Below are 26,770 nucleotides of genomic sequence, written 5' to 3'. Positions count from 1 at the left end.
GTACGATTTTAGGAAAATGTGTTTTTGTATCACCAATATCTGTACAATATTAAATGCTATAAAATAATCAGGAAATGTAAATTGCAAAAGTACAAAATTAATGTTGTTGGTGCACATTCTACTATTCAATCATGACTATTTCCACAGAAACGTAATCGTATTCACAAATGAAAGCAATTGAACATATTTAGAAATGATTACATCACTCCGAGCGATTAGTCCGATGATGGCATTATACACAAGGAACTGAGATGCAGGAGGACGCCATTCGGCCCATCATTCCTGTGCCACATCAACACCAGACCAATAAAAAGAAAAATGCAAATTGTTTGTTTTGTGTTTTTGTTTTTTTGTAGTTTTTCTTTTCCTTTCCGGGGAGGTGGAGGGGGGGGGAGAAGGTGGTTGGTGTTTTGTAAATTTTTGTAGTTTTTTTTTTAAATTAAAAAAATTCTTTTTTTTAGTGGGCGAAGGCAGTTCTTTGGTGAGAAACACAAAACACTGAGCACATATTGAGACTTGACATTACAGGGATTCCAACTGCTCCCTGGTCTTAATGACGGTACACTGTGCCGCCTTTACCTTTTCAAATATAGTTCATAATAACTAAAACAAGCTCGAATGAGCTAAGATCCTCGTCCTCTGAATGTCATAAAAACGAATATGACGTCATTGTGATGTATCAGGTTTGCGATAAGTTATCTGTGCTAATGCCCGGCTTGATTCCCGCAAACAAAATTCAAACAGCTTGCCTGGTTTCGGAGATAATGGTATAGGCGATTTCCATTAGCGGCGATATTATGACGTCAACTTTTTTTCTAGGAAGAATTTCCAAAATCGCAGATGGTTACTGCCTGCGCGTGGGCTTTCTGCATATACATGGCAAGTTTCACGAAGATCCGATGAAAACTCTGGGTTGTGAAACAAAAAATGTCAAAAAATAGAAACGACGTCATAAAAATTGATATGACGTCATAGTGATATATCATATGTGCGGTAATTCATCTCTGCTAATGCCCTGTTCGATTCCCGCAAACAGAATTCAAAAAGCTTGCCTAGTTTCGGAGATCATTTTTTAGGCGATTTCCATTAGCGGAGATATTTTGACATCATAACTTTTTTTTCTCGGAGGAATTTTCAAAAGCGGAGATGGTTACTGTCTGCGCAGGGTATTTTTACATATATATGCCGAGTTTCAGGAAGTTTCGATGAAAACTGCAGGCTGTGAAACAAAAAAGTCCACAAGAACAACAACGTGAGTAAGACTTGGAGATCTAGCACGAGGATCTAAAAACAACGTGATAAACAGCATTCTGGGATTAAGGTTTGAAATAGGGGAAGGCAGGTGTCCTCTTCGAGCATGACAATATTTTAGGGGGTGTCTGTTGAAGTGTTACGGAACGTTACAGGGATGTTCTGTACTGACTCTCCGGCAAATTGAAGCGTTACGGAGGAGCATTTCAGGGACGGGGGTGTCACATTTGGGCAAAAAATGTGTGATGTAATTTTTGAATGGCTCCTGAGTGAATCATGTGGGTCACCGAATTTAACAGGTACGCACAATATACCACTTTAAATTCATTATAGATTTGTAGTTCAGACTGTTCGTCGTGATTTTGCTCAAAGGCAATGACGAATTTCACAGTTTATCGACTTGAGACAATGTAAAGTTTAGCCGAGTTTACTCCTGAGCTTGGTGCAAAGATGATCTCATCTTGGTCGAGGATTTGTGTGGGCGACAGACTATGTAGCCTCGATCTATCTCATTGGCTGTCGCCAAGCAGGCTCACCTCCACTACTGTTCTGTACGGACTCCCGGGCAAACTTGTTAACACTGAAGGATGAGGGAGAGGGAGAGATATGCTTATTACTAAAGCATATTGGATGCCCCTTGACCCCCATTATTATTATTTTTTAATATGCTGCCTTCATCCCTGCTAATTGCAGAGAGCCTCAGGTCTTTTTAGGTCCTTGTAAATATGTAAGTTTTGGATCCAAATCTGGAAAAAGTCATATTTTTGGAGTTAGCACAACCAGTAGGCTGGAAAATTTTCAATGGTACTACGCGTTAGCCATTGGCCCTACCTCCACAGGTCAGCACCAGCATGGATGTAGATGTCGTGGTTGTAGTGTTGCTTGTAGAGATTTCCTTGTTTCTTAAAGGGGTATAGCGACCGGTGCATGTTTCACCCAAATGGAAACTTTTGCAAATCCACCTTCATTCATCGTTCGTCATTATGGGGAGGTGGGGGTGGTGAGGTTTTGAAATGGCAAAAAGTGTCTCTTTCATTATATTATTCAAAATTGTTTGGTGGGCCTCACCAATCATCATAATTGATGCATTTTGGCATAAGTACGTTTATTTTGTATATAATATTTATGGAATATGCAATCTGCATAAAACATTTTCGGACATGCATGTTAGATACAGCATATGATCCGAGATGTGTACATTTGTACACTTTATTATATTATATTGACATGTCTGTAATATTATCGACGCAATTGGAGAAAATAACTTGCGAAGATTATGGGTGTTGATTCGCCTTTCTATCCAAAGAAGGCCACTCACATAAAACATGTGCACCACCTAGTCAACTTGTTTATAGTGCAGAAACCGCTGCCCAGACAACAACCACACTCGAAGATAGCAAGCGTTGTAACATGGTATCAAGGAACTTCCAAGAAGACCAGACCCCTTGCTTACCACTACTGGTAGACATTCAAAGACCACTTGTAATTTATTCAGGGTGCTGGCGATAGCTCGGCTTCTCTTCATGAAGGACACCGTCCACAATATTTAATGTCCAACAACGAATGCTGGCAGATGGCACACCCAGATTAACATTTATCCAAGGGACGGCACGCACATTGATAAATCATGCAGCCTGTGAAACACCAGGATGAGAGTTTGTAGCTGGGCCAAATGAAGATAGAAATAGGTGTGATTTAGTTTGTCATCCTCTGGAATGGGTGGGTCTCAATCAGGTGTGTCTGGATCAGGTAGGTCTGTCTTGGATGTGTCTGGATCGGGTGCATCTGATTGGATTTGTCTGGATTGGATGTGTCTGGATTGGATGCGTCTGGATCAGGTGTGTATCCTTCGGGGTAGTCTCAATCTGGTGCGTCTCGATCGGATGCTTCTTATTTGCGGCTGGCTCGATCGGATGCTTGTGGTTCGGGTGCATCTCAACCGGATGCTTCTAAAATTCTGTTCAAACATGAAGCCATTTCACAACTGCGTGCATCTGAACAGCGTGGTTTCATTTCCACTCTTGCAGTGCCAATGTGTGACATTCACTGTGACAACTATAATTCACAAATGTAAGAACAGCCTTTGTCGTCCAGTCAATCTATGCATACTAGAAGAGCACTCGGTGGAGCGCATACCTCCGCCACGTAATGCCTGATCCACGAGAACATACCGGGCCGAATACATTGTTGAAATATCATGCCATACAGTACTACATCGTTTTTGGCCCCAACTCTCAATGGTGAAGAATCACTTTAAAGATTAAATAATTCTCGTATCCAGATCCGGATCAGGATCTTCACCAAAATAGAATCAATTCGTCCTTGCCACACAACCAACCTGTCCACCAAGTTTCATTTGAATCCGTCCACAACTTTTTTGAGATATCCTGTACACAAACAAACAGACAAACAAACAAACAAACAGACAGAAAGGGGGTGAAAACATAACCTCTTTCACCTTCGGCGGTGGAGGTAAATATAGGGTAACCTCAAACAAATTGCAAAATTTATGATTTGATTGCTTTTATTGTCACAAATGAATTGTGCATAAGATATCAAAGGTATCGAAATATTCAGCTGGTGGAACATTCTTAAAATGAGGTGTCTGTATACCCACCGTATGGAAGATTTTCACCGCATGAGACTTGACACAGACACATTTCTAGAATCAGTGATTACACTTATCAGTATTTCGACAACATTAAATCGTATCAAAGGCCTGAATCAAGGCGTACTTAATGTCATGATGTGACTGTCAGATCATCTCATGTCATCTCAAACTAATTTGAGACTACTATGCATCCTCATGAAGGTTTTAAACCGAAGAAAAGACGAAAATATTGTCAACTGAGAATATCGACATATCCAGATTTGGAGACAAATATGTGGAAATAGTGGACAGTTTCATCTTCCTGGGTTTTTGAAGATTGAAGTGAGTGGAGAATGTTGAGAAGAAAGTAATAGATGGTTAGCATTGGGGAGAACATCAATGACAGGATTAACAAAGATCTGGGAACACAAAAGATGTGACAATATAAACCTAGAGGAGGCTTGTGAATTCTCTCGTCCAGTTGCAATGTATGCAGATGAGTCGTGGATGGTGAAAAAGAAAGGAAGAAGATTAACAGTTTTGAAATGTGGTTTTGGAGACCAATGGCAAAAATTTCATGGACTGCAAGAAGAACAAACAAATCAGTGCTTGAAGAAATTATACTTCCATGTACAGGTAGTGGACGAAAAATGGAAACGCCAATGCAGAGTCACTTAATAGGGTGTCGGGCCACCACATGTGGCCAGTACGGCCTGTATGAGCCGTGGCATAGAGTCCACGAGCATCTGGAAGTCTGCAGGAGGGATGCGGTACCATTCTTCCATCAGAAAATCCATCAACTCACACCTGTTTGATGGAGGTGGAAAATGCTGTCTCAGGCGTCGTTCCAAAATATCCCATAAATGCTCGATTGAGTTCAGATCTGGTGACTGAGAAGGCCACCATGACATACGGATATCAGTGTCATGCTCATCAAACCTTTGGGTGACCACACATGCTGTGTGGATGGGGGTATTTGGGGGATCTCCTCCTGCAGCCACGCTAGCCATAATTATAGGCAACCAGGTCTGTGCAGCATTTTTTAGACATGACCCAAAGCATGCTGGGATGTTATTTGCTTAATTAACACATGGGCCACACGTGTATAGAAGCCATTGCTTGGTGTCCGTCATTTACTCAGGTGTTTCCATTTTTTTGTCTACTACCTGGACAATGGAAGTGCTGATGCTAAAACAGAAACTGTCATGCTTTGGACACATCATGCGTGCAAAAAACTAGTCTGGAGAAATCAACCATGCTGAGTATGTTTGAGAGAGAGGAAGAGGCTGACATTGGATGTGCTGGATGGAAGTGGTAAAGGCTGCAAGTTGTCTCTATCAGAGCTTCATGAAGCAGCACAGGATAGGGATGTTTGGAAAATCTGATTATGAATATCACCAGAAGTCGGACACGACTTTACGGAATTAGATGGCTTTATGACATGAATGTCAGCTTGAACCACTGAAGCTGCATTAGAATAGCTCACACCGTGACAGTCTCCACCATCCAACTGAACACTGCAAACCATGTTTGTTGCAGTTGCAACATTTGGTGTCACAATCTGTTTTACAGGTACACTTGATAACCTTGAGTAAGTTCTCAGGGGCTGGAGGAAAGTGAGCGCAGATAGAATGAAGCTTGTCCTTGACAGTGACCCAACTCCATCCCTGTGGGATCAAATTCGCACCCTGAGCAATCCACTGCTGGGCTTGCAGATATGTGTGCTGACTGTGGTAGCTTGCTGCAGCAGAAGTTGTAGGTGAGACATGAACCTGGACAAAAATAGTGTTAGTAATGACTTTACTACAAAATTTTCTGCACCGTCAAATCCACAAACCTTCAATGCAAGGGCCACTGTACATATGAAGGGCCACCGAGAACCAGAATTGGCCCCGGGGCAATACCAAGTGTAGGGTCCACTACATCCACGTCTCCTTCAAAAATTAATTTTTTTCAACAACCTATATGGAGTTTCTGTATTTTCGTCATCAGCAACACATGCTGTGTTTAAAGGGAAACTCAAACGCAAATATTTTTTTTTCCTGAAAACCAATGAAATCATTAATCTTGGTCTAATTTGAAGGGAAAAAAATATTTGAATTTTTTTTGCCAATGACAAAGTGTTGAATAAAGCCTGACAGTGTCGATTTTCGATTTCACCAGTCACGTCACACTCAGAACCGATCTTGATCCGAACAGCGGCTTTCATTGAGAAACAGTGCATGTCGAACTCGGATTCCGATACCGATTCCATCATCATTAGCGATTCCGAAGATTCCCAGGATGTTGAAACTGATCAATGGGATTTTGAAGAAACTATTGGAGACATAATTCCAACCTACTTGTATCTTCATTCAGAAACGCTTTCGGGGGGAATTGTGGAGCCCAATCATTTCAAGCCTTGTGCGAGCAATTCAGCGGAGGCGAAGATGGAGGTATTAGAAAGATGAAAACACTGGTCGGTCACATGCTAACTACAGCTCGGTAGGTTTTGCTTTTCGTTCAATTGACTGTTTGTCAGGGAAGGATTTTGTAGTAATTGAGAAATTGGTTTATATATTGCTCGAGCAGAAATACCCGTCATACCTCGACAGCACGGAGACTGCCCAGCATGCTCGGACACCGTGGACAAAATTGGCGATGAATGCTTTCTCCCACAATAGCAGGCTGACCAGATGTCTTGTATGTCAAGGGATCGTCGTCGTGTTTCATACTTTTGACGGATGCCATTTGTGGCCACCGTCGTGTCCATGAGATCTCGATGTCCCGCCACAGTTGAGGGGGGAGTGGTGCTATGGTGGAGAGGGGGTATGCGGTGGTGGTGGGTAATGTTGAGGTGATGATTGATGGGTGATTGTGAGGGATTGTGGAGGGTGAAGGGGTGAGGGCAATGGTGGGGGGACCCAGAAAGTTTTAGTATCTGGAGGAGTAGATTTTATTTTATGTTGATAATCAATAATTATTTTAATGTGCCCTTGTGGTAACTGCCAGGCAATGACAACAGGTGTTTGAGTAAATGCTCAAATCGTCCATGTACACGTTGTGGTAGCTTGGTAGAGATGGGTTTTGTTTGTTGTTGTTGTTGTTGACTTGTTGAGTCAACAAGTGCTTCCTCTCCTGCTCTGGTTTATTTTCAGTTTTGAGTGAGCGCCGTTTCTTCTGCTTAGTCGTGGGTATGGGATCCTCTCTCAATCGTGGTCGATAACCACAAGATCTAGCCATCAATGTTGTTTCATAACACTGCTCTGTGACATGTTCTGAGCACAAAAGCAAACATTTCCTCGGCCTGATCCACATCATGGGTATTTCGGACAAAGTTCGTCCAATTTCTGGCAAACTTCGGGTCTTTCGGACATTGGTATAGCATGAAACCACGACCATATAGCATGAAACTGGGTTTGTATGACCACGACCACCAAGGGCGCATCGACTCGGCTTATTTATAGAAAATCAAAAATTATTCGCCGTTTCAGTTGAATCGTACCACGATGTAACCCGGACACAGGGCAGATCTGGTGGTCTCCTTCCATGTGTGACGTCACGGCTAATCTTAAGAAGAAGATTTCAACTTTTAATTGCAAATTTACCTACTTTATAATTCGGAAATCAGAAAAAGACACATCATATCTATTTTGTAGGGTATCAAAGGATAGGTTAGCGTTGAGATGGTCTGACCGTTTAGGTTCTGCTTTTAGGGAAATTGGGGTGTTATTCACTTTTTCCTACATGTGGAATTGTTTAACCCATTTCATCCGGATGGGGTGGGGCCAACATTTCTGTGTTCATTTACATTTTACACCATTATGCCATTACTGTGATTATCATTATGGAAATTGTTTCCACAATAGTTTATTTTACAAGGGAGCGTGTTACTCCCCTGACGATGGCGTGCCGGAGAATTGCCCCGATTGGCTTGGATGGAAACTCAAAGTAAATATGCCCTGGTGTTCTATCACAAACAATCATTGTTGATAAAACAAACATTGTTTTATCACAAACGACAACAAATTGAAGGAATAATTATGGGCCCCTATCCAGTCCGGGCCTCGGGGTAGCGACCCGTCTCCCCACCCCTCGGCACCCCTGTCAAAAAGTGCTTCCTCTCCTGCTCTGACAATTTCTTCCTTTGATGCCTTCCTGGAAAACACTTCAGCTTGGTGCCTAAAATTAGGATCAGTTCTGTTCTTGCATATGGAAGCTTGGCTGCCAGGGTAGCTATAATTTATTGGAAGTGCAGCTGCACCATTGATGCTGTGCCAATGATGCTGTTCCCCCTTTTGTAGTATGAGGCTGTGCCCCAAAACTAGTACACTGGTACTCATTTCACCAACCTTGGAAGGATAACAGACTGAGTCAACCACACCTGGTGTTAATTCAGCAGCCAACAGGGCTTGAACTCAGCACCCTAAGATCTGAAGCCAGCCACCTTAGCCACAAAGCCAACACCAGGCTTATTAGGATCAGTTGTTGTCTTCAGTGCCGTGCTATACCCTTGCCAATTACAAACAGATGAGATGTGTTATCACATCCTGTTATGACATGCACAAATGGAAGCAAGTGACAGATATCAGATCCAAGTTTTTACTTTATCCACATTATGTTCCATACCTGCTCTTTCTCAGCACTGGATAGTTTTGACTCAGGTGTGAAGAAAATGTCACTGGAGCTGAGGTCTGTGTGGTAGTATAGGAGCACAAGAACATCTGTGTCCTCTCCAACTAATAGTCACACCTGCTGTTGCAGATGATATTGCAGTTTGAACAATCAGCAGGTCTGCATTACCAGTAGTATGTAATGTCTTCTATCCCTTTTCTTACATCTCTTCACTCAGCAGATGGATGAACCACTGCTTGTTTGTGGTGTTGGTGAGAACCTGCTGTTTCTTTGATTTGAGATGCATATCCTCTGTGAATTTAACTTCTGGTCCAGCTGCTGTACCATTGCGTCTCAGGTGTGCTGCGTCCTTTGTGGATGGTCCCACTGAGTATCCATCAATAACAACTGCAGAGTTTAAGTACTTCGTTGTGACATACTCTTCATACATATTGCAGATTGGTGCAAAACTGGATCCATGTGGGCCTGTGGCCATGGTATGCACTGCAACAGAGAACCGCCATCCAAAATATGCTGTACGGTACCTCCTCTTCTGATGGCAGTGGCATCTGCAAACCTCTTCTGCAAGTGCTGGCTTGTGTGGCTCCCTGGGGAGACCAGCTGTTTAAAACAGGGAAGAGTGAGACCTACAGAGTTCATATGAGAAAATCTCAGTGATGTCATAAAATGGTCCATTAGCTGCGATAATCAGATGTTGGAACAAGAGTTGGGGTTCAACCTGTACTGAGTCCCCATGTACCTTAATCGTTGTCTTGGTACTGAGGGTCATCGTTTGGTTTGCTTTCTTAAATGTGTAGTTCAGTGCATTTTGAGAAGATTTTTTTTGAGTGATCAACATTTATACTTGCATCTGTTGTCACACCAGTTTCTAGGTTGCATAGGACTGAATCCTCTGCAAATGGATTTCTATCCTGGAGGAAAGACATGAATGTTGATTCGTCCTCTTGATCTCTTGATTTTCTTTGCTTGTGTATTTCTTTAGGTAAGTCACTTTTGTGGAACTCAGTGTCGGTAAACTGTGACATAGCATTATTGATGTCTGCGCAAGCTGGTCTAGCAAGTAACCATTGAGCTCGTTGGGATTCTGACATTCCATGTCCTCCTGTGAAACCACTTGTTTTAATCGTTCTCATCAAAATTTTCTTAAGAACAAGATATGGAGACAAGTCAGCCCAAAAGGCACAAGACAAGGCAGCTCAGCGAAGTACATGGTGTCCAGCTTCAAAGCCCTTGTCCACATCTAAATGTTGTTTCACAAGGATTTTGCAAAGGTTGCATGTAGATGTAAAATTGCATGCTACTTGAGGTCGATTGGGTTGCCAATCTTATACAGCTTCCAACACAGTATTGCTTGCTTCTTGAACTTCGTCACTGTCTAATGCTAATGTGGTAGTGCTTTCCGATGTCTTAACACTAATTTCCATCAAATCCTGGAATTTTGAACACCTTTGTTAACAACACACCATCGAGAGCTGTGTCGATGAAGAAGTGTCCTGAGACTGCCCTTGAGACAGACTTCCCAGTCATCGTCAAACATATCCAGTTTCAAGGAGTTCATCGAGGCCTGAATAACCCATAAGGTGGCCAATGGATCCCAGAAGGCTCATTGCACTGTGGAAACCTCCGAATCTCAACACGATCGTTGGCGTAAACTGTTATGTTAAACGACCACAAATTAACAGTAATATTTTATCAATTTTGGGAATTTCAGTCTCTTGACTCTGTCGTCGTCTAATTATTTTAAACTGGTATGCCATCTTCTTCTCGTTCTTATTCTTATTCATTACGTTGGGCCACGACTATGCCGCTGATGCTGTGCCTCTATATCAGTAAACTGGAACTCATTTCACCGATCTCGGAAGGATGACAGGCTGAGTCAACCCGACCTGGTATTAATTCCAACAGGGCTCCAACTCAAGATCCTGAGATCCCAAGCCAGCCACCCCAACCACGAAGCCAACACCAGGTTTGGTTCACCATGATGTAAATCAAAAACAATTTCATATTTTCATGGTGCCAAAACATTATCATTCATTAGTTGATGTTAAAAAATATCTCGGCCGATATGAAATACTTCCCTTGTCAAAAGACGAAGAACAGTTGATGAATCCATCCTTTTGATGCCATGGACGTAACGTTGTTTTTCTAGGTCAGTGTGAAAATTTACTTCACTTTGCAACTATATTCCGGATCCCATACGTGGAATCATATTCCGGATATTATTCTTTTAAATTTCAAGATGTTGGATCATTTGTCTTCACTTTCCGCAGCCGAGACTTTTGATATATTATTTAGGCAATACCCCCTCTCCATCTTTCTTTTTTTTCTTTCTTTTATTCTGTATGCATGGCCAAGGCTCCTGTAAAAGCAGAATATAATAGAACAAAATGGGGAGGGGGAAACACTAACAGTATAGTCGAAGTGAGAGTGAGAAGTTAATTGGAGGGGGAGAAGGACACATGGGAGTTAACAAGCTACACACAAACTAAATCTTATCCAGTGCAATAAGTACATTATTTTGCGAGCTGTTTGAGGTTAAAACATAGATCGACTGGACTATTGGATCTGATGGAAATGTCATTTGGATTTGGTACAACTTGACCATTTTCATTCGATGGCATGACTCCAGATATGTCCTGTACTTGATAATTATTACTCTTCAAAAGTTGGTGGAATTTGTTTATGTGTTCGAAAACATCCTTCAGAAAAGGAAAACAAATGTTATTGTCCAGAATAGGGTCATTTTCTTGATCTGGATGTTCATCAATGATGTCTGTGGATTGAGAATCTTCACCGGATAATACTCGGTGAAGGATTGTGAAGCTATCACCGTGAACTCGATCACTTGATTTTGCAGTCAAAATGTCTGCTGGGTTGAAATTCTTTCTGCAGATCGATTGAGTGATGAGGAAGAGCTGCATGGAATAAGATGACTTGGAGAATCAGGTTCTCACATTAAATTGAAACATCCTCCTGAATCTGTAACACTCCTTCAGGCATGATTGATGACATCTTGCAGCTGAAGTGATACACTCGAAACTACGTCAGGTCTTTTGAATGAATCATAATGAATGCAACACTGTCATTCCAATTTTGACTTCAGCTTCTGCCGGGTGAAACTCAAAGCCTCCTCCCGTGGGATAAACCGAAGAAAATTTTGGTACCTTGCCCAGAGATGGTTCATGTCCAAGCAATGCCAGATTGTAGCTCTGACAAGATAGCATCTGTGAGTTCCTGTAAAGCAATATGATGAGGATTGGCATCCTGGGCTGCAAGTTTAGGGAGGTGACTTATCTGCTGTGGCATGCATTATCTTATCTTGCTTCTAAAACGAGAAGCTTTTAAATAAGTTCCGAAACACAAACTTTCATTTCATCCTCATGTTTTCCTTCTGTTCTCATTTCTAATGTACCAGCATTGAACCCGTCACTTCACTGATGGAAGTTGAACAATATAACTTATATATGTTACATTACAGTCATACAGTTTACTAGCAAGGACCCATGGAAATGTCCACATAATGTAAAATCTGACTTCAACACCTCAACGCCCTCCCTCCCCCTCTTCTCCCCGCACTCTCTCCCCCATCCCTGCCACTCCTCCCTACACTCTCCCCCTCCTCATCACCTTTCCCCCTTCCTCCCCTCCCCACTCTCTCCCCCTCTTATTCATTCTCCCTTCCCCCACACTCTCCCCTTCTCTCTCTCTTCCACTCCACCCCCATCTCTCTTATCCCCCTCTCTCCTCTCCCGCCCTCTTCTTTTCCCTCCCCCATTCTCCCCTCTCCTCTCCCTCTGCCACACTCTGTCCCCCCTCCTCTTCCCTCTCTCTCCCCTTCCTCTCTCCCTCTCCCCCACTCTTTCCCCCTCCATCCCCTACCCTCCCCGCTCTCTCCTCTCTCCCTTCCACCCTCCTCCTCACTATGGCCCCCTCCCTCCCCTTCACCCTTACTCTCTCCTTATCTCTCCTCCACTCTGTTCTCTCCCTCTCTCCCCTCTTTCCTCTCCCCCCTCGCCTCATTCTGCCCCCTCCCTCCCCCTCCTCCCCTTCACCCTGACTCTGTTCACACCTCCCTCCCCCTCCTTTTCCTCCTCACCCTCTCTCTCTCAATCTCTCTCTCTCACCTTCTCCCCCCCTCTCCATCCCCATGCCATCCCTGCATTGCACGCGCACGACTGGAAATGCCTATTAAAATGCCTTTTCCCTTTTAAAACATCAATATTCGTCCAATTTTTTGCAACCGAATTTTAAACCATGTTTGCAGCGATGAAAAATGAAATTAGATGTTGAATTCGAGTTACGATGAAGCCATGAGGGAGTCTGAAGTGACTTTAGGTTACAACCCTGAGATTCAAAATACAATTGGCCTATTTACACTTAAAATGCATTTTTGTCTAAAATCGCCAATTTTCATCTGATTTTCCTCCCGTTTTTTTTTTTTTGCAAACGAGTCTTAAACCATCTTAGCTGCTATAAAAAATGAACTTAGATATCGCATTAGAGTTAAGATAGAGCCGTGAGAGAGTCAGAAAGTGCGAGCCTCACAAAAGAGGCTTCTGAGGCCTCAGACCGATATGGAGCAAACACAATGGTGGCGATTTGATTTTTGAAGCCCTCCCCAGATGCACAGACAGAGGAATGGACAGACAGGTGGAGAATATATATATATATATATATATATATATATATATATATATATATATATATATATATATATATATACACAAGTGAGGCACCCATAGGAAACCCACGGGCATAGACATGTACGACATTTGGACATCTTGAGTTAGATGCTGCACGTACAATCTTCCAAAATGGGTACTGACAATTCATCAGATCCTGAAATGATGTAAAATGTACACAATTTATTGACTTCACATAGCATGTGAATATATGTCCATGCACATGTGAAAAACAGTTTGTTTATAAATCCCAGGTATCTGAAATGGCTGTGTTTGGAGCAAAGCCGAATTGCAACTTCGGATATCATCTCGGAAGTTGTCATATTTTCCATCATTACGTTGATAAAGTTGTTACAGTCGAGCAGGTACAGCAAATAATGGAGGTAATATAAATTTCCTCTTGGAGCAACAAAGTGTAAATCCATCCCTTTTCCCTGTTGATTCATTACCTTCGCAAACTTTGTTGTGAAGGTTATGTTTTGATCGCTGTGTAATTATTTATTTATTTATTTGTGTTTGTTTGTTTGTTTGTTATTCGCATAACTCCAAAAGTATTGAACTGAATCGCAGCAAATTTGGTGGGATGATTGGTTATTATCCGAGGATCATTTGATTAGATTTTGGGAGCGATCGGGTCAAAGGTCAAGGTCATGAAAAGGTCAAAATCGTCTTTTTACCATAGCGTGGTCAATTTGTATCCAATTTGCATGCAACTAATGCCAAAATGTTCAGAATTCAATGCCCCATCTTGTGATATGTGACATGACACAATGACGTAATAGCCCTTATTAGCGGTTGGGAGTCAAAGGTCGGGGAGGGGGTCACGACATTGCAAAATGTGCGGTTTTAGTCATAACACGGTCAATTCTTATCCGATTTGCATGAAACCAACACCAAAATGTTGACTGTTCTGTTCCCCACACTCTAATACCAATTACAAAATTAAGAGTACAAAGGTCAAGGTCGAGGTCATGAAAAGGTCAAAATCGTCATTTTGCCATAGTGCGGTCAATTTTTATCCAATTTGCATGCAACCAATGCCAAAATGTTGTGAATTCAATGCCCAATCTTGTGATATATGATATGACACAATGACGTCATTACCTTTGTTTGCGGTTTGGGTCAAAGGTCAGGGGGGTCAACGACCTTTATTATCATAACGCGGTCAATTCTTATACAATTTGCATGTAAGTAGATTCAAAATGTTTAGAATTCAATTCCCTATCCTGTGATGTGTAATATTTGATTTCTTATAATGTGACCAGTTGTCATCAGATTGACTTGACACCGACACCCAAAAAGGTCAGGGAGTTCATACAGAAATTGTACAATGTACGAGAATCAGTGTCAAACAGCAGGGAATTTAATGTTTTTAAGCCATCATAACACATATGAGATGGCAGATGTGGTATGGGATTAAATACCCTCACAATCAACGGTTTCTGGGGGGAGGGGGGCAAAATGTAGCGTTGGCGAAGGTATGTGCTCTCCTGAGTGCCCGTTCTAGTTTGTGAAATGTTTTGCAGAACAGTACAATGGTACATGCATGGTGAGGTCATGGGACTGCAATTATGCTCTTGGACAATATTATCAGATACTTCATCCAATTCATTATGGCTGCTCTTGTGTGTGTTTGCTGAGCATGCATTACCCTCCAAAATCTTCATTGCTCAGCATCCTGTGCATGTCTTTCTTCAAGTTCATCAGCCATCTCATTCTCCCGCCTCATTCTTTTTCTTTTTGATTTCCGTGTAAGTCTATGATGACCTTCATCAGCTGTTTCATTCTGTTCCCTCATTATTTTATTCATTTTGGAAATGGCAGTTTCAAATGCAATGTGTCACATCCTCTGGTTTCACGTCTCTGCGATCGATGACTCGCCCTTCATGCCAAACGCCAGGGTAGTTCTTTATATCTGAGATGGGATTCAATCCCTGGCAAGGTAGCTCAAAGCCGAATGTGCAATCCTTTGAGAGTTTAAGCTATCTTGGCAGGCCATAAAATAACAAATTAAATGTGATTGATAATATTTGAAATAATACTTTATTTTTTTACTCCGCGTAAGATGTGTGACATCATGTCGTCGTCATCCTGCTTCACACAGGAGCTTTATATTCGTGTGACTCTGGGATCAGAGTATGTAAGACTTGCAACTTTTTATTGTGACTACGTCTAAAGAATGAAACATTTTATTGTGATGAGTGTCAAAAGAATACAACTCAAATGGAAAAGTTGCTGTGAAAAAGTGTTGTGGGCGGTGTACATGGGCATTGCACCCTTCTGTCCGAAGAAAACCAAAATTACTCTTTTCGTTCGTGTACAGCATACAAAAAGACATTTTTAAAATTTAAGATTTAAAAGTAACTTCTTTAAAGTGTACATATACACAACATATAAAAAAATCCTCAGGGAATTTTCCTTCTAATATTTCTTTATTTCACATAGTATAAGTGATCATGTGCATGCACGTGTGAAATACAATTTGTTTATAAATCCTGGACTTGCACACAATTCAGCCTTGAAAACTCGTGTGAAAACGAAAAGTTTTTTTTATTGAAGACTCCACAATTTTCTTTCCTCTGCGTTATGAAAACGTACTTTCTTTGAGCGGTGTGTAATAGACCGCTGCTGCGATCGCTGACATGCATTACTTCGTTTTCTTTGCATGAGTTGGAATCAAAATGTACCTTTGTTTCTTCAAAAGGTGACTATGATAAAAAAGGTAACTTAATGATAACTCCCCCTCCCCACATCGTGTCTGACCAGATACATTGAAAACGGCCATTAGAATGCCTTGTTGTGTATAAACGCCAATGTTCGTCCTATTTTCTTACCTTTTGCTGAAACTGAAATTTGAACCATCTTAGCGACTGCAAAAAACTGAAATCAGAAGGTGAATTAGAGTTAAGATATAGCTGTAAGGGAGTCTGAATGGACTTTATATTACAGGCCTTGATTTCACTTAAAATGCATTTTTGCCTAAAAACGCAAATTTTCTTCCAGTTTTTTGCATCTGAAACTTACACCATCTTAGTGACTCCAAAAAAAAAAAGAAATCAGATATCAAATTAGAGTGAAGATAAAGCCGTGATAGTGTAAGAAAGTGCGAACCTTACAAAAGTGGCTCCACAAAGTGAACAAAATGGCGGCGATTCGATTTTGAAGCCCCTCCCTGAGTGCGGGAAGCCCTGCCCTGCACTGAGAACCCCCTCCCCAAATGGATGGACAGACAAACAGACTGGTGCAGATTATTTATAAGATACCTTCTTCCGATACAAAACAGTGTGTATTTATGTATTTCTCTGTCACCCTTCATCCATCCATAATTCCAGCAATGTGTGTGTGTGTGTGTGTGTGTGTGTGTGTGTGTGTGTGTGTGTGTGTGTGTGTGTGTGTGTGTGTGTGTGTGTGTGTGTGTGTGTGTGTGTGTGTGTGTGTGTGTGTGTGTGTGTGTATGTGTGACCGCTGTTTCTCGACAACCACTGGTCCGATGTAATTGAAACTTCCAAGATATATTGCTGGGGACCTGAGGATGTGCGTTTTCAAGGTTTGATATTAATCGGACAAGTGCTTCCCAAGTTATGGTAATTTATTTACCAACCAATGACAAGACACGTTGTTGCGTGGGCGTGGCCGATGGGGGAAGGGAAGCTCAGCCACATTCCCCATTACAGGTTACAACGTACGGGCTTCAGGAGAGTGATGACTTCGTGTATTCTAATAATTTCTTGATTTCTTATGCGCATTTATAGATAAACACAATGCCCCAAGTTATGATCGTTTTCATATTAGACGGTGCATAAATTTCGGTAAAATGAGAGTGAGCTGGTGTGTTCCGAACCAGGAAGTAAAAAAAATTTTTTTCTCTCTTCTCTTCTCTTTTTGTTTTTCCTTGCGACGACATTGCGAAAAGGCAAAACACGTTGGCGCTAATTGAATAATTGGCCATTAAAACTAAATTGCGAATAATCGTAACTGCGATATGCGAACTTCCGGGCCACGCACGGACGGGCATGCGAGAGCGAAGAAACGGCCTGTGTGGTTGTTGTTTCTTGCTCACGGTTTGAATATTTATTTATTTATTTATTTATTTATTTTTATGGGCACGTACTAGTAAAGACAATTTAAGAAGGGTTTTCAATGCAAATCTTTTAACGCGACTGTGTGTTCACTGCGGTCAATTTTCAGGATTAAAAAAAACATTTTTGTAAAATAATATATTTACATCTCTTCCATTGCAATTGGCGACAGTGACTTACAATCTGAGCCTCAAGGGCAGTTGTACAGATACGGTTTCCAAAATAACAATACATACAATGTGCAGGGAGGTGAAATTCGCTGCACATGATGTGTAACACTCGCAGAGTAAAACGAGTGTTCATTCATGTCCGTAGGATGTCTAATAAATATAGAAGATATAAGTACACCTGACACTAGGCCGAGGCTTCAGACTTTGGCACACTCGCGAGGTTGTACCCTTGAAACGGAACATCTCACAAGATAAAGAAAATAAGTTCACATCTGTACATGTAGTGTTTTAAAATGATGCTTTTTCTTGCTTTGAAACATCATATCTTCCAGTCTGTTTGAATATTTTGAAAAAAAAACAATTCCAACCCATCATTTTTGATGGGCTTTTATCTCGTTTTTAATACATTATGATTGACAGTGAATATTTGCAATTTTTGTATTCCAGAAACATTTTGTTTACCGCTAACAACGCAGTGTTAATTTTAGTAATGCGCACACCTATTCACCAAAAAAACAACATGACGAATTTGTTTTATGTTCCAAGGAATCAGATGTTACATGGTTTATTTTTTTTGTCAACTTGCAAAATGCATCAACTTTGTTGTCATTTATGCTTTGTGATGGTGAACAAAAGTGACAAAAATGAAAAACGTGTTGTTTATACATCTCATTAAAACAAATGTTGTGAGTTAGCGTTCTTGGGGCATCACCTTTGTTTCCATTGTCATCATTTATGCTTTGTGATGCTGAACAAAAGTGACAAACAGGGGAAAAAAAGGTGTTGTTTATACATCTCACTGCATTACATTAGTATTATTATTGTTATTATTATTATAATGATGTTATTAAGAAACGTCGGCTAATTAGTTGCAGCTTGCTAGTAGTTATTAGAAGTTGTTTCTGAAATAATGCACCGCTTCTCATTTAATCATGTGAGGCCGAGCCTAGCACTAGATGTAATGCCATAATGACATCCCAGACATAATGCTGTTTTACTACACCACCATCTTACTAAATCCATCTTCCTGACACATAGCATCTGGCATTCAGTCCGTTGCCTATGCATGTCAAATAGTCAGACAAATGGGTTATGGTGTTCAACTGCCATTAGACACAGGACTGGTTGGGTGATGGATGACGTACTCATCCGTAAAGGCCTACCCTCGTGCCGTATTGACATGCCAGATGTAATGCCATAATGACGTCCTAGTGAAAAAAATGTGACAGACACATGGATGGACAGATGTAGAAATCCGACTACTTTAATATATAGATTATAGTATTCATGAGTAGCAACCATAATGAGGTTCTTGTCCTTTTCTTGTCTTGGTTTTCACAAAACGTTTTAAAGTTGAAAGATTGTCTTTGAAGCCTGGTAAGATATGTAAAAAAAGAATATTTTCAACCACTGTTTGCTGTACAGCAGCAAGGTTCGTTGTGCTTGTGAAGGAGGACAAACATTTTTTTCTGACAAAACAGTTCAGCTTCAAATTCCCTGCGAGCTAATTCTCAGGTTTTCCATACTGTCACATTGAGCACACGGTCCTGCCTTGTGTCTCGATGTTAGTGCTCATAAGAAAAAGATGTGTGTCTGTGATTCTGCCTTCCACAGACTGTCACTTCTCTTCTGCTGGCAGGACAAACTCTGTTTCCCTTCTTTTTGCTAGAAGTTTGAATATCACTGGAATGTACTCCATTCATCATGAGACTTTGCACAGTGTAATTGGTTACCCGCTGGCATACATAGTATGCTGCCTTAACTAAAAGTCCAGGTGAGGTTCCAAATGGTACTGTTAAAACTTCATCCATACCTATGAGACCAAATGTGTACTTGTGTCATATTGTCCATATTTATTTCATAATGCATAGAGCATTTGCCCTCAGAAATAAAAACTGAAGAACAGGATCTAGTAATAAAATCTTAAAACGTGTGAGTATAAAATAATATTGTGAAACGTTGTTGAAATGAGACTGGATTATGCAAGTGCAAGAAATTCAAATTAACTACTATGGGTACCATCTTGAAAACGTTCCAATACAAAAAGGGTACCACATTTGAAGGCGATATCCACCTTGCAGATAACCCCAAAGGGTCACATATGCCCTCGTATTATGAGAATTTTTCAAACTAATAGGTTGTGCAATGCCAGACCCCGGTTTGGTACCAGACTAATTGCATCATCATCATCATCTGTACAAGTCGTATCGAAAATAGGGCACACAATTTGAATCCTCCATCCACCTTGTGGATAACCCGGAAGGGTCACATGTGCCCTGGTATTAGTGGAATTTTTCAAGCTAATGGGTTGTGCAAGGCCAGATGTCGGCTTGGGTCCCAGACTAATTGCATCATTATCATCTGTAAGCTGTGGTTGAAAATGGAAAGAGGTGCAAACATTCCCCGGATGCTTTTTCAACCTTCAAGAAGCTTTCTGCATCTTTTCATTGATGATGTGCATTACCGGGGTTTTACAGGGATGTATGTCAGATTTTTTTTTTGTCAATGAGGGAAGAGGATTCTCCAGGGCTTCGAGCAAGCAGTACACCGCCATCTGTTGTCATCCCCAATTCTGACCCGTGATATCTATTACTCACATTATCCTTTCTTAACCAACTATCTTACTTGCTTGTTTCAGTGTTTCCTCCACTACTCTCACCTCATTTCTTTTTCTTTCATTCCCTTGATATTTGTCCCACTGTCAGTTGCTCTTCTCTCAGCATCACTCCTGTAAATACAAACGGGGTTTGGGGATTGGGTCGTGGAAACCAGTTTTTCAACTTTCAGCAAAAAAATCATTGAAATTATTACACAAAACTAATTTCATTCCACATTATTTCATTTTTCAGGCATAACTTAATTCAAGAAAATATTTTGGGCATTATTTTTGATTAAAACATTATTAATGTTTTCAGCTTTGTTTAATATAATTACTGTCTCAGCACTATTTTGAAAAGACTTTTTTTGTTTTAATATTCTCTATTTTTGAGCAAGTCTTATTGAAGATTCCTTATTGTTTACTATGTTGTTACAAAAACTGAAAATTTCACTTCATTTACGATCTACCATGGTATTGATGATTAACGTTGCTTGTGGTTGCCAAAACTGCAGTATAGATTAATACTGCTCCATCTTTAGATGAGGATAATATTGCTTTTTGTTTGTAATGCACTTCATAATTTGGTTGCCTTAAATTAGGAAGATTAATTATCAATTTGTTGGTTAGATTTATCTTTGGTAAATTAAATCCAGGAAACGGTAAGTAAATGAGGACAGCAATAGACGACCTAATCCACAGTGGTGAAACTGATTGGAAGATGAGGTGATTGGTCATCCAATGCCAAGCATCCATGCACATGGACTGGAGGGTACTCATACCTTATGGCTGGTATGCCAGTCACATGCCTGTGGCACCTATAATCACATCATGTAACGTGCATGGACATGGCTTTGACTGGTTAGCTGGCAATCAGCAAGAAGCCAGGTGGGACTTTGTTGTTCACCCATGATGAGGTGGGATCGCTGGGTGAACTCTGCTCGGTCTCAAGAATCTGGAGGCAAAATAAAGCAGCAGCCATAGTTGGTGAAGAATGGATGGAATCAACAAAACGTTATTCCAATTGTCATGGGAAGCAATAAGTCAGCATTTTGGGGGTTATCCCTTCATTTTAGGAAAAGAAGATACTCATCACTCATCACAGCTCTTTTGCTCTGAAGAAGGGTTAATGCCCAAAATGTCACCTTATCCTTGTTTCCCACTTCCATTAACATACTTCCATTAATGTTCTAATGCTTCAACCCATTGTTCTACCTCTCTGACGACACAGGTTGGCATTAGTCTACATGAATAAGACTACTTTTCCATTCTGTTTTGAGTTGGTGAAGAAATTTTAGGGAGGCGGGAGGTGAGTAGCATAGGCATGGATAAAGAAACACTTGGTCAGCCTGTGCATGCAGAACTTTATTTGGTTTACCAATGCTTGGTTGCATGTGAGTGAGCCAATACACTGTTTGAATGCTCGTTGTTGAGCTGGGACTGTCTTGGAATGGTCCTTTGTTCACTTTTTAAGCGTGACTCGAGATGAGGCTCCTCCATTCTGTATTATCACTCATGCTGACTTTGAGGTTTTCGTGCTCGATGATTCGGTTATTTTGTTCAGCTCCAGAGCGCACGTTGTGATGATCGTCTCCATTGTTCACTTTGACTTGGTTGGACAAATCTTCTTCCGACACTATAAGAACTCTGAGCCTCACTTTCCTTTCTTCTGTGGTTTATAATCTTATTAATTTAATCAGGTCTTCTCCCCCCCCCCCCCCCCACAATATCCTTGTTGTCCCTCATTCAGTCGTCTTTGTTTAATGTTCTTGTTCCACATGCTTTTACTGCAAGGCTACACATTAACGCCATAAAAAAAAATTTAAGTTGCCTTTGCATATTCAGCTGCTGTACTGGGTTAGAGTCATTGTTTAAGTAGCTCTGGTATTGAAACTGAAACACTTTGTGAGAGTCTGCAGCTAACTTCCTCATATATGTAACTAAATGCTGTGTGTAAAGATTGATAAGGCTAAAAATGAATACTTGTTCCTTTTTTAGCTGAAGATGACTGTTGCCACGTTAATCTGTAACTGCAATGTAGGCAAATGAGAAGCTGCCGTCATCATCACGACGAGATGTACAGGAATTACCCAACAGGCCAAAATGGAGTTCTGTCATGCGTTTTTAGAGTGGGTTCAATTTTTGACATATAATACTCTCATATCATTTGCTGAAGTATTTAGAAAAATAAATAAATAAATAACGAATCTTTTTTGTGCAAATTTGAATTCAAGGTTGTTTTTTTTATACATATAGCTGGCATTTATCATTCCTTGCTTCCTGTAGACTTAAATAATTGCCAATCTTAATAAAAAATAATAATGATAATAACTAGCCGGGAGGCGACGATAGTTCGCGGGTATTATTGAACAATGCCACGATAGGTACAATTGAGTTAGTGGAAGCTTTTGAGGAAGCCCTACCATTGAAACCTATCTCTTCCGTCAAAATTGACCAAATCAAATCGGATTTTTTTATATGTTGTACTTATGGACATTACGCACAGCTTATAGGAAATGAAATTGCGAGGAAAAAGTTCAAGTGGGCATGGCTCCACCCACAAGGGGCGTGCGACACCCCTCATACAAAAAGACACAACTAGACCATGATATTGAGCTTGTATCCAAGTTTCATCAAGATCGCATCGAACGTCACGGAGCTATGCTCTGGAGAGAGTCACAAACAGACAGACAGACAGACACACACACACAGACACAACGAAAATAGTGGTCACTGCTGGCGCCCGCGAACCAATAATCAGCAACATGTGTTGTTGGGGAGCCCATGATGGTGTGTGGTTTCCATTTTGAGGTGGTTTCCTTGCACCCTCCCTTTAGGGGTGTGGCTGCGTTCAGGTGGGCTCAATCCCACCAAGCTGTCTCGATCAAGCAATGTTTGAATGTCAAACATTGCTTGAGTGGTGGCGGTTCTGCATCAGGGTCTCTGACAACTTTCTCAAAGATTAGTTTTTGTCATGTTTTTACTGTCATTTTGTTATCTCTGTGTTTACTGTGTGTTTCTAGTTTGGTCTTGTGTTAAAACTTGTGCTAATTGTTGAGTTGTTATGAGTTTTCGACGTCTTTTCATATGGGGTTTCCTTGAGGCCTTCCCTTCTTCCCGTTTGTATGCACGATCGTGTTTATTGTATTTTCTCCACTTTTCCCTCCACCCTCCCTTCTATCCCTCTCAACTATACCCTCTGTTTCTTGTCTTAAAATTAAAAAAACATACAACAAAAAAAATACCATTTACCTCACGTTGTACCCCACGTGACCACGTGACTTCCTGTACTGACTCTTCTTCCTCCTTATTCGGCCGATCCACCTTCAACTACTTTTTCTTCTTCTTCAAAAAGCTGTTTTTATTCGACCTTTCCTTCATCCCGTGTCTAAAACGTCCCACTGTTACAATGTTTCTTTTCTCCATTCTCTTAATTCACCTTTATTGCAATCCCTCATGTTATGTCTTTAATCGCATCTCCAACTTAAAAAAAAAAAATTTAAATCCCAGTTTACAATGTTTGTTCATGTTCCATCAATCGTCCTTTTTTCCCAACTTCAGTACCAATTTACTCCCACCTCCTTAAATCTACCTGTTCCTAACCCCTCACCTGTTATCTGCTCTCCTTACCCCTCACCCTACCTCCGCTCTTGGCACCTCTTCACTGTCTTCTGCTTCAGTATCAGTTCCTCCTCTGTTGTCCCAAGGTTTGTGATGTTCTAACATCTGTGGGCCTCATTATAACCTCACAGATATCTCACTCTCTCATCAGTACACTCATCACCACAAACATTCTCCTTCCTTCCTCTCAGCACACCTCTTCCTCTTCCCAAACCCTCAAATCTTGAACTTCCCCCTGCCCACTCACTTCTTCAACATTCCTCCACCAAGTATCATCCTTCCCCTCTCCCTACCTCTCCCATCGCCCTCCTGCACCTTCGCCATGCCCGCTCTCATCGTCTCCCTCCCTCACAAAGCAACCTTCACACTCTTCCCACTCAAAGATTCCCTCTCACCTTTCTCATAAACTCCCACCTCACCCCTTCCCCTCAACTCTCCCCCTCACCATTCCTCCTCAACTCTCCCTCCCCTCAACTCTCCCACCTCACCCTTCCCCCTCAACTCTCCCACCTCACCCTTCCCCCTCAACTCTCCCACCTCACCCTTCCCCCTCAACTCTCCCACCTCACCCTTCCCCCTCAACTCTCCCACCTCACCCTTCCCCCTCAACTCTCCCACCTCACCCTTCCCCCTCAACTCTCCCCCCTCACCCTTCTCACTCCAATCTTCCCCCTCACTCCCCCTTCCCACAGTTGCCCCCCCTCACATCCACAAAGGTGTTTCCTTCCCCTCCCTCTCTCTTCCACCTCATCACTCCACCTCCTCCAATCTTCAACTGCCCTCTGCCCCTTCTCTTATTACTCCCCACTGTACCTCAACCCATCACCACCGAGCCTTTTGTCCTCTTCATCCAGCCCACTTCCCAAGCTCTTCAGCAATCCCCCACACTCTTTCAATTACAACAACTCTCCTTGCCTCCCCCCACCATCCTCCCTCGTCCTACACTCCCCCTCCCCTTCCCTGCACTCAAAATCTCCTCCCTCCCTCTTCCTTTACAGTGTGGACCTCAAACATCTGTGGCCTTCACTCAAACCTGACAGATCTTTCCATACAGATTGCCACTGACAAACCAGACATGATCTGCCAAACAGAAACTTTCCTCCTTCAAGACGTCTCGGTATCTCTCCCTGGTTACTCCCTCCTCCGGTATGATAGACATGAGCCTTGAACTGGCAGCGGAGTTGCTCTCTTCATCAAAAACTCTATTCCTCACTCTCCATGCAATGCCCTCTCTCCCCCACACCCCCAGGAATACCTCTGGCTACGGCTTCTCCTCCACTCCCACCTCATGTTTATATGTGTACTGTACCGTCCACCAAAGAGTGATGACTCCATTTACATCTTGCTCTCCGAAAACATGGATCAACTTTATCCTCTCATTCCAACTCTCTCTTCCTCATACGTGGTGACTTCAACTGTCATCATGCCAGTTGGCTGGGTGTGAGTACCTCTCACCTGCCTTGGCACTTCAGCTGAAGACTTCTGTGACTCATTGGGACTGACTCAATCAGTCACCTTCCCAACCCAAATCTCAACCAATGGTGCTCTAACTCTTCTGGATCTGATTTTGACAAATTTCCCTGAAAATATCTCCTGTTCTTCCTCCACTCCAATCGGTTCTTCTGACCATATGCTTGACAAAGTAGACATCTCTCTGGCTGTAATGAGGAAACCACCTCAGTGCTGTCGAGTCTGGCATTTCACTCAGGCCGACTGGCAGGGTCTTCATGCAGCCATCAGACTTCTAGATTGGTCTCACATCTCTACTTCCTCTGACATCATCTCGTCCTGGGAATTCTTTCATGGAATCTCTCTCTCTCTTTCTCTCTCTCTTTTTCAGTTGTCCTACCCTTCCTCCTGCCCATGGTACACTGAAGCTTGTGGTGAGGCAGTTCTCCTGAAACAACTTGCCTTCACCTCATGGAAGGCAAACCCAACTGAAGGCAATCTCAGTTCCTTCCACAAACCTCATAACAAGTGTGTGTGTCCACACTCAGGAGACCCAGAAAACAACGTCTTTCTAATGTCAAGTCTGAACTCTCAAACCTGTCTCCCTCCTCCAAATCCTCGTGGCATCTAGTTAAGTCTGTTTCTGGTGTATGTTTCCCCTCCATCCTCTCCCTTACCTCAAATGGCCACACAGCTAACACTTCACAGGAAAAGGCTGAATGCCTAAACTCCGTCTTTGCTCCTAAATCTTGTGTCCCAATCCCATCGCTTTCTGTACCCACCTTACCCAGTCACACCCAATTGTCCCTGGACTCTGTGTCCTTTTCTCCTGACAAGGTGGAGAGTTTGCTGCCAAACCTCAACTCAGATTCTGCAATCGGTCCAGAGGCATCAGCCAACATGTCATAAAAACCTGCTCTTCTGCTCTTGCTCACCCTCTCTCTGTTCTATTCACCCTTTCATTTGCTCAAGGTCATCTGCCATCTGCTTGAAAATCAGCAAACATTACTGCTCTGCATAAAAAGGTGCAAAAACAGATCCCTGAAACGACAGACCAATCAGCCTTCTCCAATCATCAGCAAGGTTATGGAATCCATCATCGCTTCAGACATTAAATCCTTCTTCTTCTGCAATGGCTTGATTTCCGATCATCAATTTGGATTCAGACAAGGTCACTCTACCCTGGATATTCTGCTTCTGCTTTCCCAACAATGGATGGAGGTACTCATTGCTAGACATGAAATCAGAGCTGCATTCCAAGACATATCGTGTGCCTTCGATACGGTCTGGCACCCGGCCCTGCTCACCAAACTCTTTTCCAATGGTATCCAAAGCCATCTTCACTCATGGCTCGCAGACTTCCTCTCCTGTCGCAGCCAACATGTGGCCCTAAACGGAATTCTTTTGTCCCCTCTTCCTTTCCAGGCTGGATTTCCTCAAGGCAGTGTTTTGTGCCCTGTTCTTTTTTGGTTTTCATCAATGATCTCTCCGACTCTCTGGAATATCCTCGTTATCTCTTTGCTGATGACTCCACCCTCTGCCATACCATCTGTCATCCCTCAGATTGGCAAGCAGCAGCTTCTTCACTTTGTGCAGATCTGGATAAAATCACAAACTGGTCCAACACGTGGAACATATCTTTCAACCCTGACAAATCTCACACTCTCACTATGTCTCTAACTGTCTGGAATCCCCCCCCCCCAACTACTCTCTCAACA

The 26,770-nt window shown here is 42.0% G+C and overlaps 1 protein-coding gene and 1 long non-coding RNA gene across 5 annotated transcripts in view; one reads left to right on the top strand and one right to left on the bottom strand.

The window, feature by feature from the left end:
• The window catches only part of LOC147026113 (phosphoinositide 3-kinase adapter protein 1-like), a 262,651-nt gene that overhangs the window by 5,236 nt on the left and 230,645 nt on the right, over nucleotides 1-26,770 (top strand). The window lies entirely within an intron of this gene.
• On the bottom strand, nucleotides 17,915-23,388 carry LOC147026114 (uncharacterized). The gene is made up of 4 exons (XR_015058116.1): nucleotides 23,235-23,388; nucleotides 20,765-20,937; nucleotides 20,046-20,114; nucleotides 17,915-18,134 (listed from the first exon to the last, which is right to left on the bottom strand). It is a non-coding gene; the product is annotated as an uncharacterized LOC147026114 (long non-coding RNA).

The sequence above is a fragment of the Eptatretus burgeri genome, chromosome 5, assembly GCF_056783735.1.
Source record: "Eptatretus burgeri isolate ZD-2024b chromosome 5, Ebu_testis_v1, whole genome shotgun sequence".
NCBI classification, from domain to species: Eukaryota; Metazoa; Chordata; class Myxini; order Myxiniformes; family Myxinidae; genus Eptatretus; species Eptatretus burgeri.
Note: the sequence above shows the minus strand (reverse complement) of the source record. Positions and strands in the feature narration are given on the sequence as shown.